Raw genomic sequence first — 5,120 nt, 5'->3', positions numbered from 1 at the left:
GTCCAAACAGCATGGCTACTGCAAAGGTCACGTTATCCAGATCTTGAAGAACTACTATACCCTTGATGATGATGCCAACATCAGAAAAGTCATTGCCTGGCGCATCTCTGGAGATAGATGTTCACTGTGGTTTTCTCAATCTGTGCAGTGGCCTCAGTCAAGTCCTGGTTAAACACAAAACATTTCTTTAAGATTCCTTTTTAAACTCATCTCTTTTTTAATCTACCAGTTCTAATGTTAGAGTAATTTAAACCAATGCAAGCAACATAGTAAATAGCTATAGCCAAAGAGTGGCCTGCCATGCTGCCATTCATGGGCTAACAGAGTTTCTAAGAGAGAGTGAAAAACATAATAATTTCAAATGCTTTACATTAGTTTTTGTTAGAAAGACACCGGCCCATCAGAAATCCAGGTTATGTCACTCAGAAGATGTTAGAATTTTGACTTTCAGCCCCACAATTTGGTTAGCTGTTAGTCAGTTGGTCTTTTTTTTTCCAAACAAAAGCTAATGTAAATATTGGTGGGATTTTCCTTTGTTCACTAGAATGACAAATTTAAATTTTTTCACACTGATGTGACCCCTAATACAGGGGTGGGGCCTCAAGGGCCGGCGGCCAAGTTCACTACCAGGCCTCATGTGAACTTCAAATGATTAAAGAGGACTACTGGTCCTAACCAGTCCAATAAGGATCAAGTGGATAACTAAATGCATTTTTAAATGTTGCAAAGCCACAATCTACTTATAAAACACTCACCATGAACTCCTGCACCAAGATGTTGCAATTGTCTTTCACTCAGATGCGGAGCACTTTGATGAGGGACTCCCTTCGAGCATTAATGTCATCCTTAACTATTATAACAAAGAAAACAGATTTGTGAACTCAAAGTTTTCAGTAGCACAGAAGAAAATGATGCCAGACAAAAACTTTTGACTTTTTAAACCAGTCAACATGCAACACCAGCATCTACAAAGCAATATCAAAAGTTCCTGTTTGACATCAACTTTATGGATATATAGTTTCCAGAACATATATTTTTTTAAAAAGATAATTTTTTCTCAGTGGGGCAGTAAATGCATGATGAAAATTATGGCATCCTTTCAGTGGAATCAGTACTCACAGGTAATAGTTGACTGTTTCAATGGATGCAGTACAAAAAATCTTTTACTGACCTAATACAATACATATACACTTTGTAGTTAAAGAATATTAAAGTTCTTACTGTCATCATGGCAGCTACATCCTTTAGCTTTTGTGCCCTGTTGCCCCGATCACTTTGCAAACACTCTCAGCAGACTGTCAGAGAGAAACTCAGCTCCGTCAGAAACCTTGACTGTAAAGGCATGGTTGGGATGCACTGGAATGCTGCATTTTATCTGAAATGACATAAAATTATTTTGAAATAACAGCAGGCACTGTGCTTGGTTAAACAGTAATGTTTTGTTGAATAAAACCTGTGTTTCTAGCTCTTATGGGATTAAAAAAATCCAAAGCTGTTTGTTTCTGATTTGCAACCCAACAACCCACAAGTTACAACCTCATTTTAGTTCAAGTTTGCATTAATGTGAGTCCAGTAATCACCTTTCTTACAATACATAGAGGTATAAGTTAAACCTATGGCAGATTTTGGATTTCTCAGTTGTATTTATAGGGTGGTCTGTTGAGTATGCATGCACCTAATAATTAAAAAAAAATCTATTATAATTAAATTGCAGAAACCTTAAGCAAAAATAGAATATACTTTCTCACCATAACACCTTGAACCCACAATCCATCAGCTGACTCCTGGTGAAATGCAGAATAGAGGTCGTCTCTCAATTTGCAGCAAAAAAAAAAAAAAAACCCCAAAAGGACAGCAGGTGAGGGCAGGAGGGGTAGGGATGTAAGCTAGCATAATGCCGCTGATGATGTTAGCTAAAGATCACTAACACCACGGTGCAGTAAATACACAATGTAACTGAAGAATAAGTTGGCAAATCTATTCACAAAGAAAACCAAATTATGTTATGAGCGCCTGGTAATTAGGTTTAATGTGATATTACGGCTCTTGTGCCAAAGACAAATTCAAATGAAAAAGCGCCAATTCTTTGACAACAGATAAAACAGCAAATAAGCTAACGGCTCTTTTTTAGCATGTTACATGGCGACACTCTAGACGTTTAACTATATTTGGCTGAAATATGGTAAATATTAATTCAAAAAATCAAGACATACCAAAAAAGATAGAGTTGACTGCTCGACTTGACAGAGCTGGATGCCTTTTTTAAACCACGATCCAAAGCCCGCGAGATGAAATCACGCGTGGTTTCACGAGATTTAACGTTGCTATATTATTGACTTACTTCAACTGAACATGATATGAACAATTGAATACACCCTTTCTGCATATCATGTAGTTTTTACACTATATAGTTACATTTAACCTTAAAACATGAGGCAATTGTGTTAAATTCATGCAAGATGCTTGCATAAATCCAAGAGATGGCCAGTCCCCTTTTTTCAGTGTGTGTGCAAATGGTTGTTTGTCACTATGTGATAGACTGGTGAGCTGTCCAGGGTGTACCCTGCCTCTTAACCTCATTTTGGGGTTATGCCCCAGCCCCCCTGCAACCTGGATAAAGATAGGAGGATGGAAGTCGTAAATCCATTCAATTTTTATGTTAACCAGACTCTAGACTTTGTTGAACATTATGTAATATGAAGACAACATGTAGTATTTAAGTGACCAGTAGTATTGGGCTAAAAGTCATTGAATAGTGTTGGAATAAAATGACAAAATTGTGAAGGATTAATATATTCCAAGAGCTCAACTTACTTCATCTAAACATGTTTCAATCACGTTTTATCAACACAAAATGCACAGGTTTATTGAATATGAATAAGTTGTGTTGATTTAAGTTGTTTAAGTTTCTGCCAAAGCAAAACAATTGTGTGCAACCAATGTCCACTAGTGCTGGGCGATATGACGATATATATCGTGTGGACGATAGAAAAGTGTCTATCGTGCCATTTGTCTTCTATCGTTTCTATCGTTTCTAACCAGTGTTGGGTGTAACGCGTAATTAAAATACTTTTCCACTGAAAAAGTAGAGTAACTAATTACTGTTCATTTTTAGGTATTTTAATTACAGTTACTTACAATGTACTTGCGTTACATTGTAAAATAATTAAACTCGCTGAATATCATTATTTAATTTCATTAATTTATCTTCTAAACATAGAAGTAAACTCCGCCACTTTAACATCGCTGTAGTGTAGCTTCACGTCATTTCGCGCCAGTTTGCTGCATAGTCGTATTCTACAGCGGAAGATGTCGGACTCGGCTGAAGCGTGTGGCTGTTTTACGAAATGGACATATTCCCGTCTCTTCACTTTTCTGAAACAAGCAGACAAGAATATTACAGCAACATGTAAGCTATGTGCTGGGGAGAAAAAAACTATCGGCTGCTGTTAATAGCGCGAGTAATCTACTGAAGCGCCTGACACGAGAGCATAGACGAACACTTCTGAGTGATCCTTGTTCATCATCCATGGATAACACCGCAGCAACTCCTGCTAAGCAGCAAAACGTGATTTTACTTCAGCAGCACAGAAAGCGTCTGAAGGTGAGCTTAAAATATGACTGCAGGCTACATAGCTGGACTGGCCATCGGGCATACCGGTCATTTGCCCGGTGGGCCGATGGTGATCTCCCTCTGTTTCTACTTCAATCATGAAACTGATCAGTGATCAGCTGATCGGCTTTTCTCTCTTGTTTGTTTATCGCTCTGAATCTTACAACAAATGTTTTCATCTGATGTAAAATGTATAGAAATCCATTATTGTACATAGTAATTTTTTAGGGTCCCATCATAATTTCTTCAGAAGTAGCTAAGTACTGTTTATGATGCCAGTATTTTCCCACATTTTCTAGATTCTGTACCAGTACTGTGTGTGAAATGCCATCAAAAAGTCAATTAAGTTTTTCTTTCTCACCTGTCTTTCTGTCTCCTTTCACTTTTTAAAGGTTGCCATGTTAGAAAAAATATTTTGCCCTGCCATGCTGTTTATTGATGTGGCAAATGAATGATTTATGAAAATATATCTAAATCTGTCATCAGTAATCAGTAATGATCATGTCTCACCTCTAGTCTTCTCTGTCTTACTTTCAGGTTTTCACTATGTGTTGTAGATAGTTCAGGAGGTTAACTCGACCAATACCAGAATAGGGAGGATGGTGTAGGTTTAAGTTTATTAGATTGATACATTTATACCAACAAGACAGTGTACATCACTGTGACAACAGCGTTTGTTTTCATTCAAAGGCTTTATGGCTTTTCCTATAATACCTGGTGGGCCGGTCTCTAGTCAAAATGCCCGGGCCGATTTTTTTTGTCCCAGTCCAGCCCTGCCAGGCTACATTGTGGAACAGATGCTACCGCTGCGTACTGTAGCGTGTCCGTCTTTAAAAAAATTTATTTATTATTTAAAAAGTTTAATTTCTATTGTTTGTCCACTCAAGGTTTATATGGATTTTAAGAAGTATTTAGTTAAATACTTATGTAGTAATTAAGTTACTTTTCTGACACAGTAATTAGATAAGTATTTTAAATACAATATTGACTAAGTAATTAGTAATAGTAATTAATTACTTTTTTAAAGTAACTTACCCAACACTGTTTCTAACCCTAATTTTAATAAATTATTACATAAAATATATCATTAACCCTTTACAACCAGTCGGAGCAGGCACACTCCGTTTTCCCTAACTATTTTTAAATCCCTGTAGAACTGGAACCACGTAAGGTAGCGCAATAATTTTTTTTGCATATGAAACCAGAGGAGTGGTACTTACATTTTATTCCATTAGCTTGCCCTAGGTCACGGTTTCCTTCCACATATAGCTTTGCAAAAATTGCATAAAAAGCACTTCCAGCAACAAAACATAATATTCCAGAAACACGCTTTGCCGATCTGATCAGCTGTTCATAACACTTCCTAGTTGGAATATAAGTCAGCGCCAACTATTGCATGTCCGCCATTACCTGCCCGAAACCGGAAGTGACGTCATTTTCGTGGAAAATGTAGTTTTTTAGCTTCAAAGCCTATGTTGGTGTTTTTGAAAGTCATGTTTGACTTTAT

The 5,120-nt window shown here is 37.0% G+C and overlaps 1 long non-coding RNA gene across 1 annotated transcript; it reads right to left on the bottom strand.

The window, feature by feature from the left end:
• Positions 1-110: 110 nt before the first annotated feature.
• Positions 111-1,616, bottom strand: LOC134625334 (uncharacterized). Its single transcript, XR_010093715.1, has 3 exons — positions 1,222-1,616; positions 756-850; positions 111-164 (listed from the first exon to the last, which is right to left on the bottom strand). It is a non-coding gene; the product is annotated as an uncharacterized LOC134625334 (long non-coding RNA).
• Positions 1,617-5,120: the final 3,504 nt, after the last annotated feature.

The sequence above is a fragment of the Pelmatolapia mariae genome, linkage group LG4 (assembly GCF_036321145.2).
Source record: "Pelmatolapia mariae isolate MD_Pm_ZW linkage group LG4, Pm_UMD_F_2, whole genome shotgun sequence".
In the NCBI taxonomy this organism is placed as follows: Eukaryota; Metazoa; Chordata; class Actinopteri; order Cichliformes; family Cichlidae; genus Pelmatolapia; species Pelmatolapia mariae.
This window is presented reverse-complemented; position numbering and strand designations above follow the sequence as displayed.